This window comes from Zootoca vivipara, chromosome 9 (assembly GCF_965207765.1).
Source record: "Zootoca vivipara chromosome 9, rZooViv2.hap1.1, whole genome shotgun sequence".
In the NCBI taxonomy this organism is placed as follows: domain Eukaryota; kingdom Metazoa; phylum Chordata; class Lepidosauria; order Squamata; family Lacertidae; genus Zootoca; species Zootoca vivipara.
In genome coordinates this window covers 50,640,955-50,655,762 of record NC_142592.1, presented here as the reverse complement: position 1 = coordinate 50,655,762, position 14,808 = coordinate 50,640,955, and positions in this window count along the sequence as shown.

Sequence of the window (14,808 nt, the reverse complement as noted above, 5' to 3'; positions counted from 1 at the left end):
AGGGAGCCGGCGTTTGTCCACAAACAGCTTCTGGGTCATGCATGACAAAGCTGGATCATGCATGACCAGAGCAGCGTATGGAAATGTCGTTTACCTTCCCACCAGAGTGGTACCTATTTATCTACTTGCACTTTGACGTGCTTTTGAACTGCTAGGTGGGCAGGAGCAGGGATCGAGCAACAGGAGCTCACCCCATCGTGGGGATTCGAACCGCCGACCTTCCGATCGGCAAGCCCTAGGCTCTGTGGTTTAGACCACAGCGCCTCCCGCTGTGTTACTGAGGTTACTGGGCCACAATGACTGCTGGGCTGACTCAGCCGAGAAAAAGGAAAGGAAAAAAGAAACTATTGAGGTCGGATTTCCAACTCCCATCAACCTCATCAAGCATGGCAAATGTCCAAGCCTGATGGGATTTGTAGTCTACTGTTATAAGAAAAATACTCCTCCTTTTCCCTTATGGGGTATCCAAGAGCCTGTATTGAGTCCTTAAGTAGGTCACCTGTCGGACGGATAAAAATAGCAGAGGCCAACCAGAGAATATTGAGAAGCAAGGCAACTAGTAAGCCTGATCTTTATTAACTGTTGCAACAAGGTGCTCAATCGCCACACACAGGAGGCAGGAGGTACCCAGAACAATGGTGTGCAAGCCCTTATATAGACTTTTGAAACTGCCCACCCTGTAGCCAGAGACCCCCCCCCCAAAAAAAAACACATCATACATAAATCACAGAAAGAGGCAGTCTACAGCAGAAATCCTATCTGCCAGGATACCTAATAATGGTCACTGAATGCATTACCTGGAGAGCCCGGCCATTCTTTTGTTGATGGTAAATGCTTTAATTCTTGAATCCAGGTCACAGGCTCACCCTATTCATACAGAAATATTTGCGGTAAGTTTGGGAGAGTCAAAATGGTTTCAGGATTGCTCTCCTGTACTTTTTCAGTCACGTGGTTTATATACTTATGTATGTGTTTGCCTTGTAAATTTATGAACATATGATGTGTGTGTGTGTGTGTGTGTGTGTGTGTGTGTGTGTGTATGAATGAGAGACCTTAGAATTCCTATAACACTACCAATCTCTGGAGTTTCTGGGGAAGACGGATTGATTGCAAAACCACTCTGGAAATCGTAGCTCTGTGAGGAGAATGGGATCTCCTAAAAAAGCTCCCAGCGACCTTAACAAGCAACAGATCCCAGGATTCCTTGAGGGAAGCCATGACTATTTAAAGTGGTATTGTCGTGTTTTAAATGTATGGTGTGGATGTAGCTTGAGACTTTCCTCTTGATCTGAGCGCCTGGACAAAACTCATTTAGGCTGCAATCCTACACACACTTGCTCATGAGTAAGCCCTCTTGAATGTCATAGTACTTACTTTCAAACAAAAACATAGGGTTGTGCTGACAGGAACTGGAGAGTGGAGTATGTAATTTAACCTGGGAAATTAACATAGAATGAAATATTATCTGTAGAGCTAATCCCTAACTAGCACTTTAACCTTTGTTCTAGCTCTTACAAATGGCTGGAAATATCTCATGGCAAGCCAAGGATGCAGTAATTTGACCTCGACCCAATGGCAAGCTTTAATTTCCAAAATTCTGTAACTAATAGTAGACCCTGTGCACATTCACTGATCGTTGGCTCAGGCCATATGGTTGAGGAAGGAGTTTTGGCAAACAGGTGTTTGCAGATGCAATTAATCTTGTGGTCACATTGACGTTACACCCTCAAATTAATTAAGGAGTTGTTCCCTCGCCTCAGGGGAACCTGGAATCTAGTTATGAGAAGGGTGTGGAGTGACACCTGGACTCCATCTGCACAATACATTTAAAGCAATATTCAAACATTTGTGGCTTCCCCTAAATAATCCCAGGAACTATAGTCAGAGCATAGCCATCAGAGCTAGTAGCCATTGATAGCCTTCTCCTCCAGTAATTTGTCTCATTCTCTTTCAAGCCATCTAAGTTGCTGGCCATCGCTACCTCCTGTAGGTGAGAGTTCCACAGTTCAGTTATGCTCTGTGTGAAGAACTGCTTTCTTACACCCACTATCAGAAGCAGTATGGCTCTGGATGCCATTTGCTGGGGAACACAAGTGGAAGAGGCGTCATGCTATGCTCATGGTCTTCATGGAGATATCTGGTTAGTTACAGGATGCGAGAGTAGATAGGTCTTTGGTTTGATCCAGCACTGCGGGCTCATCATACATACCTGCCAAGTTGCTGTCAGAGAAATAAGGGACCGGGCTGGAAGTAGCAGACTGGAAGTAGCCCTGCCGCCATTTTGGAACTGGGCGGAGCATGCTCAGAAGTGACTTTTGATGCTGCTTTGCCCAGTTCCAAAATGGCCGCCACGCCAGAAGTCGCACTTCAGCCATTTTGGAACTGAGCAGAGCAGCATCAAAAGTCGCTTCTGAGCATGCTCCGCCCAGTTCCAAAATGGCCGCCACACCAGAATAAACCGGGGGGGAAACAAAAAAAATCAGTTTTTTCAGCTACGAACAGCTGGAAAAACGGGGATTTCCCGATGAATACGGGAGACTTGGCAGCTATGCATCATATGCTATTACCTCAGCTTGCTCCATTAGTCTTCATTTGCTTCCTTCTCTAGATGCTGGCCTTTCTTAATAATTCACCTGTTAGCCAATTTCTTCTCATCTCTACTACTCCTAACCTAATTGCGTTGCTCCTAAAAGCCACTGAAATCGGTGACAATTGTTGTCTGTCGACTCTGTTTCCATACAGGGTGATTTTGTCATAAATCGTTTTGTGTTCCCAGTGCGTTGAATTTGCAGACTTTGCAGGGGGCCATGTTGTCTGGGAAGGCGGTGGGGTTTGATTCCCCTCATCACCGCTGCCATTACCAAGTGTGGTTGACATATTGCTGTTCGCTTGATTAAAGCACAGGCGTCAGATGGTTTGGCTGTGTCAGCAAGACCCGGGTTGCCATGGCGCCAGGAGAAACCACCCATCCTTGCCTGTTGTTGTTTGTGCCAAGGCCCTAGAGAATGCCTTAAAACGCCCAACGGCAATGCTGGGTTTTAGGGGAGGCTACAGCTGCCAAAACACTGAAAGGAGTTTGCAGGTGGCAGAGGAAAATATGAAACATCGGACTATGCAATGTTTTTAATTGTCGTGAAATAGAATTTGGAATCTAAGAGGTAGTTCTTCAAGCACGTTGCTCAGGGGTGAGCTTCAGGGGTGAGGTGGGCATGCAAAAACTGCTCTCTGGCAGGGCTGCCGACTTGTTGGGAAGCAGCAGCAGAGCTGGGTGGCTGGGGAGTGGCCATTTAAATTTCCCACAATGCCCCAGGTTGGTGCTATAGAGGAGCATTGTGGGAAATTAAAATGGTGGCTAGATCCAGTCATGTGGTGCTGCCCAGTGCGCCAGACTGGTCCGTGAAGAAGTAAAATTAAAGGAGGGCCCATACCAGGCCTCAATGGTTGGCCCTCCCAAGGTACCTACCTGGGGGCCCTGGCAGCTGTTCAAGGATGCTAGGTGCTGATGCCAGCCCTCGGCATTCTGAGCCATAGTGCAGTTGGGTCAATGGGGCATCATCCCTACAGTCCCAGGTTAAGTTGTGGCCGGGTCTACATGTGCTCTGAGGCTAGTAAGATGGAATCCCTGCGACGGGGTGAGCTTTCATTGCTCATTCCCAGCTCCTGCCCACCTAGCAGTTCGAAAGAACATCAAGTGCAAGTAGATAAATAGGTACCGCTCTGGTGGGAAGGTAAACGGCGTTTCTGTGCGCTGCTCTGGTTTGCCAGAAGCAGCTTAGTCATGCTGGTCACATGACCCGGAAGCTGTCTGTGGACAAACGCCGGCTCCCTCGGCCTATAGAGCGAGATGAGTGCCACAACCCCAGAGTCGTCTGTGACTGGACCTAACGGTCAGGGGTACCTTTACCTAATTTTCATTTTGTGAAACACAGGCATCGTTCTAAATTCACACTTTCAGAATTTGGCCAGGCAGTTCTCACGCCAAGTAACGTCTAGAAAAATGCATACACTGGGATAAAGTGCCCATAAATGTGTGTGGGGGGGGGTGTTGAAGGTCCCTGGTTCAATCCTGCAGAGCCTCTGCCAGTCAATGCAGACAGTACAGTGGTACCTCAGTTTAAGAACAGCCCTGTTTACGAACTATTGGGTTTACGAACTCCGCAAAACCGGAAGTAATGTCCCAGTTTGCAAACTTTACCTCGGTCTAAGAACAGAATCTGAATGGTGGAAGGGCACCGGCGGCAGGAAGCCTCATTAGGGAAAGCAAGCCTAGGTTTAAGAACGGTTTCGGTTTAAGAATGGACTTCCGGAATGGATCAAGTTCGGAAACCGTGTTACCACTGTACAAAGCTAGATGCGGCAATGGTGAGACTTTAATACGAGGCAGCTTCCTGTGTTCAGTGCTAAGACAAAGAATCAGGGAGCAGCCCTAGCCAGTGGCGAGCACAGCCCATCCCGGCTTCCCCAACTCGCTGCTCCCTTCTTTTTGAAATCTTGTTCTGACTAGCTTCTCTTGGTACAGCGCCAGCGTAAGCCAGGAAAGCAATGGCATTTGATTAAGCTATTTATGCACTGTAGATACACAACCAAATATTTTATTTAGCAATGCTTTTGATTCTCTGCCAGAGCAAACGAGGAAATAAACCCTGCATGCAAATGTGGGTGTGGATTAGCAAGATAAGAAAGGAAGGGGTGGAGGAGCCTCCTTTCAATGACTGGGAGTGTGATCATCAAATGGCCAAATGCTGCCTCCCAAAAATAAAGGAATAAATCTAATCCCACAAACTCTTCGGTTACTAGGGCAGATCCCAAAAGAGTAAACAACATACTATACTGTACAGTAGTTCCAAATCTATTTACATGGGAGCAAACTCGAGTTGGCGATGCCAATTTACTTGCAAAGGATCGTGAAGCTCACTGGGTGACCTCGGGCCACTCACTCTGTTCCAGTCTGATCCTACCACACGGGGTTGTTGTGAAGGAAATGTGGAGGTAACACTGTACCTCACCATGCTCTATATGAAATGTATTTTCTTGTTCCGGAATTACGCAGGAGGAAACGCAGGAGGAGATTTGGGGTGCCCAGACTCTTATGTTGGAAGAAGACGCGGAGTGCGCCATTCCAGGGTTCTGGTTCAGACTGAGAGGATGTATCCTGTATAGCTCTAGCACTGTAAATAGCCTGCACTTAATAAAAGCATGAAAAGGCAAAGGTCTGGAGAGGCGTTACTCTAGAGTAGTCGCAACGCATCCCCTGTGACACAAACCAAAAGGGAGCATTTTACTAAAGAGAAAACGCAAGACAAAGGAGGATGCAGGTTTGCATATCATTTCACATATACTAATTTATATGTATAGGTGCAAATATGTGAATAAGATATAGAAAAGTAGAATCACGGAATCGCAGAATTGCAGAGTTGGAAGGGGCCCAAGGGTCATCTAGTCCAACCCCCCGCAATGCAGGAATCTCAGCTAAAGCATCCATGGCAGATGGCGGCCCAACCTCTGCTTAAAAACCTCCAGGGAAGGAGATTCTATGATTCTACAAAATGCAGCGAGTGGGGTGAGACTGGAGACCAAACCTGAAGGCTTTGCTCCCACCATTGCTGGATCGGGAAGCACCCACGACATTAGCCACACTGTGGACTCGGTGACATTGGCAAAAAGAAAAAGCGCTTTATAGGCGCTGTATGTGCATTATAACACTGGGACACCAGATGGCGCTGTGGAGTTCCACATTCCCCAACCTGATTTCTCATGCAAAGCTTATGACGCGTTTAAGTGAATCGCTTCTTTGATGTGTCTAGATGCAGCCTGTGTGTGTATCTATCCCATCACTTCTTCTGAAACGCTGCCCTTCCCTCCAAACCAGCTTCGATCCGAATGGAAGAAAAAAAGAACGACCTGTGTTTTAAGCCAGCAATGTGTCCACACAGCCTAAGTGACTTCCCTAATGCCAATCTACATTACGAGAGTAAATTCAATTGCTGCTGGCGGCCATAAAAAACGTTTGGCCTCTTTGCAAATTGTGTTATGCGGGATCTGTAATTGGGGGTGCAGGAAAGGGGGCGGGGGAGATGGCCAATTGTGAGGACGAACCCAGCAGCATCTAACTGAAGCGCGCATGTCTGCAACTGCAGGCAGCCGATGTGTCGTTTTTTTAGGTCAGAGAGGACATAAATGGGGATTAAACATTTATTTAGGCACTTGGAAGGAGGTGATGGAACAGGGCCTAATCTCCTCCATTAAAGTGGAGGCAGCTTTGGGGAAGCTCTGCTCACCTTTATGGGGCCTTTAATGTCTGAAAAATACCTTTCTAGCTCCCAGGGGGGGTTCTGTCGCTTCCCTATAAACCTGCCTCTTGAGTGAGGAGTCCTGGCTGGGGATGGTTGTGAAAGGGAGCCCATCATGCCAAACAGGACTGTTTTTTATAAAGTAGGTGATAAATGTTGTCTGCTGGTCTTGGGTTTGTTTAACTTTGGGGCTTACACAAGAAGAGACAATAACAGGACGGTTGTTTGTCTGTAGCCAGATTAGAGGCTTGGACACTGACCCCAGTCCAGTCTGAAAAGATTTTACAATTTATGAGTGAGCTGGTCAAGTCTGCTGACTATCCTAATTTTTTCAGGGTGGCGAAAACACAAATAGATATTCAGAAGGGCTTCAAAAACACCTCCCCAAACTGAGTGAATGGGTGGCAAAATACCAAATGCAATTCAATGTAGGCAAGTGTAAAGTGAGGCATGCTGGGGCAAAATAATCTTAATTTCACATGTATGCTCAGGGAGTCTGAACAGGCACTGATTGGCCAGGAATGAGTTATCGGGGCTGTAGCTGAATGAATAGGTCAACTCTGTGTTGGCAGCTGTGAAACAGGCAGATCTCATGCTATGGATCGTTAGGAAAGGACTGACAATGAAACTGCTCCATGTCTATAATTTTTATTAAATTTTCATGTTTTACATCCCAAATTAAACATCTTTTATTATACCAAACATTCATTGACTTCCCTCCCTCCCTTTCCAAGGTTCATTTAACTTATCCAGCATTCCTGCATATTTTAATAAATCCATCTAATTCAATTTACCTTTCTTACATCACTTCAAAATATGTTATACTGTTGAATTACTTCAACACTGCGAGCGTTTTTAACTGCACACAATTATTTTCAATGTACTCAACGAAGATTTTCCACTCCTCTTTAAATACGTGTTCTTTTTGTTCTTCTCTTATTCTGCTTCTTAGATCTGCTAACTCTGCATGTCTTAAATTGCCAATCCTCCTTCTAGAGACCTCTCTCACTTTCCATTTTTGGGTTAACAAAATTCAAGCTGCTGTTGTTGCATACATAATTTTTCCCCCCTGACTACTGGGAACCTCTTTCTGAACAATTCCTAACAGAAATGCCTCTGGTTGTTGTTGTTTTTTTGGGGGGGGGAGTTATTTTAAACTTTTTTATCTCATTAAATATCATTTTCAAATATTTTTTACATTTTTTGCATGCCCACCACATATGTAAAAGGTTCCTTTTACATTTCCAACACAAGTTCGATTCCATATTATACATCTTAGCCAGTCTCCTCGGGGTTAAATACCATCTATGAATCATTTTCATGTAATTCTCTTTCAGTGTGTAGCATGCAGTAAATTTCAAATCATTTTTCCATAGTTTCTCCCAGAGGTTTAATTCTATATTGTATCCTATATCTATTGCCCAGTGGGTCATTGATGCTTTAACCAACTCATCTTTTGTTTCCCATTCCAATAATAATTTGTATATTTTAGACAATCATTTTTCCTTATTCAGCAGTAGCTTTTTTTTTTTTCAAATTGTGAGCTTTGGTCCAAAAAAAACCCAAAACATTATCCCCACCTTTATTCTTTTAATTTCCCTATTTCCCCTTCTATTATGTAATAATATTTCCAGTGTCAAAATTAACAACAAGTGGGGATAACAGGCAGCCTTGTCTATTCCTTTTACTTATTGGGCATGTGTCTGAGAGATTATTTACTAATATATTTGCAGATTGTTCAATATAAATTGTTTTAATTCCTGCTAGAAAGAATCACTGGTCTCTGCTTCAAGGTCTGGCTGGCTGGTCCAAGTCTGGTCCAAGTTGCCCTTCAGTGCTTAACACCCAGATAGAAGACTAATCAGCCACACAGGTCCTAAGGGCCACATTAGCATCATGGATTTAAAACACTATGGGCCTGGCTTCCCCAAGGAGTTCTGGGGGTGGGGTGAGAATTGCTAGTAAACCCCAATTCCCCTCACAGAGCTACAATTCTCAGCTGCAATCCCTCTTCCCAGAGAACCCTGACAATTTTAGCTCTTTGAGGGGGTTAAAAAATGTAAAAATGTAAAGGTAAATGGGCACCTGACCATCAGGTCCAGTCGTGTCCGACTCTGGGGTTGCGGCGCTCGTCTCGCTCTATAGGCCGAGGGAGCCGGCGTTTGTCCGCAGACAGCTTCCGGGTCATGTGGCCAGCATGACAAAGCTGCTTCTGGTGAACCAGAGCAGCACACGGAAACACCGTTTACCTTCCCACCGGAGCGGTCCCTATTTATCTACTTGCACTTTGATGTGCTTTCGAACTGCTAGGTGGGCAGGAGCTGGGACCGAGCAATGGGAGCTCACCCCGTTGCAAGGATTCGAACCGCTGACCTTCTGATCAGCAAGCCCTAGACTCAGTGGTTTAACCCACAGCGCCACCTGGGTCCCTTTGAGGGGGTTAGTGGTCTCTAAAACAGCTCTCAGCACCCTTAACCAAGGAAAGCTCCCAGAATTCTTTGGGGGAAGCCATGACTGCCTAAATGGCATCATTGTCCCTTAAAGCATGTTGTGAGTGTCACCCTGGTCGCCGTCTTCTCCACTGTGGCAAAATATATTTCTATCCAGATTACATTCATTACTTCTAAATTTGCACGTGTGCATCTGTTTAGCATATGCAAACCGTTGTCCTCTTTGGGGTGATATGTTTCCTTTGTTGTTGTTGATAATGTATAAAATGACTGCCTTTGAGAAGGACCCTGTATACTGCCTTGAGGAAAGGTAGGATATGAATGTAATCAATAGAGACAGAGATTCGGGTTCTCCCCCTCCGCCTCGCGTTTTAAGACAGCTGCAAAAAGTACAGATTGCCTCCAGCTCTCTTTTACAGAGCAGGAGAGTGCCAGGCTTACATCCTCGGAGGATTTCTCCTCCTTTCTTTCCGGAGCGATAGTTCACGGCCTTGCTTTCATACCATGGTAAGGTCTTCGCTTCCCTGAATGCTCTGTTTTGGAAGTGAGGCAACCTGTCTTAACTCAGGCGGTCTTCATCATCATGCAGACAGTTCCACCCGAGTAAAAAGAAAGGGCAAAGAGGAGTAGATGTGGCAGAATGCCTTCCTTGGCAATAAAAGCAGGAGGGAATAATACAATGCAAAGCGTCCAACCTGCCCTACCCTCATTACTATCTATCTCCCTCTTTCAAAATAGTCATTACTCGCCGTCTGGCAAAGAACTTAACAACCCCTGCAGTGAGACAAGGCCTGGGAGTTACAGACAAGGCACAAACCCGAGACGAGAGACCATTTATCTTCTGAAGTTTTGCTAAATGGATCAGGCAGGCAAAGCCAAGGGAAGGAAGGCCGTTATCTGTCCAATATGGGAGCAAAGCTGTACTTTAACCAACACCGAGCATTCGCTCCAGCTGTTGAATCAAGGACCCTGGATGAAAGGGGAAGGAGGGGGCTAAAGGTCACACACACATCCCAGAATGTCCAGGTGTAGCCGAATTCCCTCCAAGATGTTGTTGTTTAGTCGTTTAGTCGTGTCCGACTCTTCGTGACCCCATGGACCATAGCACACCAGGCACTCCTGTCTTGCACTGCCTCCCGCAGTTTGGTCAAACTCATGTTCGTAGCTTCGAGAACACTGTCCAACCATCTCGTCCTCTGTCGTCCCCTTCTCCTAGTGCCCTCCATCTTTCCCAACATCAGGGTCTTTTCCAAGAATTCTTCTCTTCTCATGAGGTGGCCAAAGTATTGGAGCCTCAGCTTCACGATCTGTCCTTCCAGTGAGCACTCAGGGCTGATTTCCTTCAGAATGGAGAGGTTTGATCTTCTTGCAGTCCATGGGACTCTCAAGAGTCTCCTCCAGCACCATAATTCAAAAGCATCAATTCTTCGGCGATCAGCCTTCTTTATGGTCCAGCTCTCACTTCCATACATCACTACTGGGAAAACCATAGCTTTAACTATAAAGATAACCACACACAAGATAACCACACACAAAAACACCACCCTACTATTTTGGTCAAGGAAAATAGATATAGAAGAGGAAGAGGTGCAGCCAGATTTCTAGGACCTGGCAACTAACTGTGGAGCTTCGCTATGGAGAGCGAGGGGAGCTGAGAGCTGATGTTTGGAGAAAGGAGGGAGACAGAGTTGAGGTTGAGAGGGAAGTGGCCAAGCCCTGCCTGGTGAGCGTTGCGTTCATTCGCCATTCTATAATATTCATGAAGTTGTGCATTTTCAGTGCTATCTCCAGGTAGGCGTTTCATAGAATCGTAGAATTGGAAGAGTCTTTGTTCCACCATGGGGCTCAAACCCAAGACCCTGAGATTAAGAGTCTCATGCTCTACCAGCTGAGCCATCCAGGTTGTTGGTGAACTCACTGGTGAAGTGTCCTGTCCTGAACCCTGGCAAGTCACTGGTCGCTGCCAGTTGACAAGGCAGTCCTGAACTGTGACGGGTCCATGGCCGGATTCAGGATGGAGCACTTCCTACCTTCAGAGATTCTTATCTCTATGTGGGGAAAATATAACCAGCGAAGCAGCAAGTAGCCTCAGGATGTTTGCATTTCCAGGTCACTGGTGGGGATGGCAACCTCTTGCTGACTCTCTTTTAAAGGCCTGGAGTGTTTAATGATCAAATTAGCGGTCTCGTTTGTTTGACACATACCGGGGCTGGTACCTGGGAGCCGTTTACTTTGTAACATGACCTGTGGCTTTGCCATTCAGAACTGTCACCCAATCCTAATCGTACACGGAAACACCCCAGGAGCACACGGTTCAGCTCTCAGCAGCTTCAGTTGAAAAACAGTCAAAAGCAACTCCGATACATACATCTCCCCCCAGAAAAATATATTTATTGATTTTATAAAACTGAGGAGAAAAAACATATAAAACAGAGAAATACAAAAAAAATCATATAAAACGCAAAAATACAAAAAGAAAAAGAAAAAAACTACAGTGGTACCTCTACTTACGAATGTTTCTACTTACGAATGGAGCTCCGTCCGCCATCTTGGATGCTATTTAGATAGGATTTTTTCTACCTACGAATTTTTAGATAGGGTTGCTTTGACTTACAAATTTTCTCTCCCAATGCATTTCTATGGGATTCGACTTACGAATGTGTGTTCGGAACGCATTAAATTCGTAAGTAGAGGTACCACTGTACAGTACCATATTTATCACTCATGTATCTTAACATTGTTGACTTCCTCAAGTCCCTCCTTTCTGCTTTTCATTGTACAGTGGTGCCTCGCTAGACGAATTTAATTCGTTCCACGGGTCTTTTCTTATAACGAAAAATTCGTCTAGCGAATCCCATAGGAATGCATTGAAATTTTTTTTAATTTTTTTTGCCCATAGGAACGCATTAATTGAATTTCAATGCATTCCTATGGGAAACCGCGATTCGCTAGACGAATTTTTCGTAAAACAAATTCATCTAGCGAGGCAACCTCCACTAGAAAAAACCTTTCGTTAAGCGGAAATTTCGTTAAGCAGGGCATTCGTTAAGCGAGGCACTACTGTATATCATCCTTAGTAATTTCTATATCATACTTCAACCATCTTACTATTACCTTAACTAACCAATTTCTATATCATATTTCAATCATCTTATTTTTACCTTAACTAACAAAAATTCACCTCGAATTAATTCTATAACAACATTCAATTCTTATTTTACCCTTATATCTAAATCTTAATATACTACAAATCCTCCTCTACAGCCTCCCTGTACTTCTGAATCTTATCCTAAACATTTCCAATGTTGCAATTATTTCTTAAATAAACTTTAAATTTCTTCCAATCTTCTTCCACCGACTCTTCCCTCTGGTCACGGAGTCTACCGGTCAGTTCGGCCAATTCCATAAATTCAATCATCTTCATCTGCCATTCATCCACTGTAGGTAGATCTTCACTCTTCCAATTCTTAGCTAGTAAAATCCTTGCTGCTGTTGTGGCATACAGAAAAAACGTATCTTTTTTTGGTAATTCCTCTCTAACTATCCCAAGTAAAAAAAGCTTCTGGTTTCTTGATAAACGTATTTTTCAACACTTTTTTCGTTTCATTATAAATCTTTTCTCAGAAGTTCTTTACTTGGGGGCAAGTCCACCACATATGGTAAAAGGTTCCTTCTCCACTCTTACATTTCCAACATTTATTATCATGCTTATGATAAATCTTTGCTAGTTTTACCGGTGTAAGGTACCATCTATACATCATTTTCATCATATTTTCTCTTAAAGCATTACACACAGTAAACTTTATATTCCTCCTCCACAACTTTTCCCAATCCTCCATCATAATATTGTGTCCTACATCTTTTGCCCAGTCAATCATAACAGATTTTATTTGTTCATCCTTAGTATGCCATTCCAACAATAAATTATACATCTTTGAAAGATTCTTTGTTTTAGATTCTAGCAATTCCGTCTCCAATTTAGACTTTTTTGTTTGAAAACCTTACATACATCTTAAACACACACACACACACACACACATTTTCACACATGTAAATTGAGCATCCTGCATTTTCAGACTTGAGCCCTTAACCCTCAGAATGCTGACACCCCAAGCACTGGCAGAGGAAGAGGAGTGCGGGAGGTTTTCCCAAACTTGGGTCCCCAGCTGTTGTTGGACTACAAGTCCCATCAGCTCTAGCTAGTAGGAGCAGTTGTCATGGATGATGGGAACAGTAGTCCCATAGCAGCTGGAGACCCAAGTTTGGCAAACCCTGATCTAGAGCAACCTTCTCTAACCTAGTGCCCTCCACGGTGATTCTGCACAGCTCCTTATTGAGCTTCTTGGTGCTCCAGATCTGCTCTGCTCCTGTAGTAGGTATTGCTCATGGACACAATGACCTGTGATAACCCTACTCCCAGAGGGACCAAGCTCTCTGTACAAGCACAGACATAAGCAAATTCCGTTTATTAATTCTGCAGTCCCTAATAAACCAAGTACAGTACAACCACCTCTCTCTATCTCTAATATCTATCTATCTATCTATCTATCTATCTATCTATCTATCATCTAATTTTTTTTTGTGAAGTCATGTCTGCTAGAGGCAAAACTATAAATCCCTTAATCTTTCACTAGGCCTTGATATCCCCCGTTCTCTTTATAAGTGCCATGCAAATCCCTATCTATTCAAGTCTGCTGTGGGCCAGACAAGGGGGAGAAACGCAACATGCAAAGCTAATGAAGTACGGCTGCATTTTCATCAACAGGTCCCAGCAGATTTTAGATATCTTCATCATTTACAGGAGAGTACAGTTTCATGCTTGAAACCACAGCCGCTTCATCAATGAAATGCTTAGAAGGAGATGCAGCTGAGTTTCCATTTAACTGCTGAGTAATTCCCTCTCACAAAAGAGAAGTGAAACACACTGGGAACTATTTGTTAAATTATGAGGGTTGCACCCCACTGGTCTTCCGGCTGCATTTTCCCTGCTGCCTACCCAGGTTGACAAGCCCCATTTGCCCCTCACATCCCTCTCTACAGAATGTGCAGAAACCGCCTTCTTGTCCTTTGGACCCTCTATTGGTCTCGTCCTCTCAATTTGCTGGAGTTGCCTGTGTTTTATAGCAAAGTACAAGATACATATGCATGTTGGGTAATGTGTGACCACACATTAAAAACACCTTGCAGGAAATGCGCTGGAACATGAACACAGCCTACATGCAGACACTCCTAGAAGGATCTCTGACTTGGTATTAGATAAGTTCCTAGTTAGCCATAGGATTAGATCATTAAGAGTTTTTATCTCGCAATTGAAAAGAAAACAAAAACAAAAACTCTATGGATTAAGTGTCCCCTGGGCTTTAAAGCTGTCGTTGTCATCGCCCGCCTAATTGCAGGCCGGATAATTGGGGCATTGTGTGAAATATTACTAAAATTATAGTCCTTAGTGGGCTTAAAGTCAACAAAGCTAGGGATATTGCAAGGGCTTGATTGAACTGAATTCCAGCTTCCTACAAATATTGGATTACAAACCAAGTTATAGTGCCTTAGCCAGTGCATTAGGAATAATTAAGAATAATGCAAGCAGCATGCATCCTCCAACCCTTCCTCTTTGGTCACGCAGACATTTAAAAAGTGGCTGTTTTCTTTGGTCACGACAAGAAATGCAATCATATTAAATTTGCTACTGGCTAAATGTAAGCACTTCAAAATGACCTGAACAGATTAGACAACTGGGCCAAAGCAAACAAGATGAATTTTAACAGGGAGAAATGTAAAGTACTACACTTGGGCAAAAAAAATTGAAAGGCACAAATGCAGAATGGGTGACACCTGGCTTGAGAGCAGTATATGTGAAAAGGATCTAGGAGTCTTGGTAGACCACAAACTTGACATGAGTCAACAGTGTGATGCAGCAACTAAAAAAGCCAATGCAATTCTGGGCTGCATCAATAGGAGTATAGCATCTAGATCAAGGGAAATAATAGTACCACTGTACTGTATTCCGCTCTGGTCAGACCTCACCTGGAATACTGTGTCCAGTTCTGGGCACCACAGTTCAAGAAGGA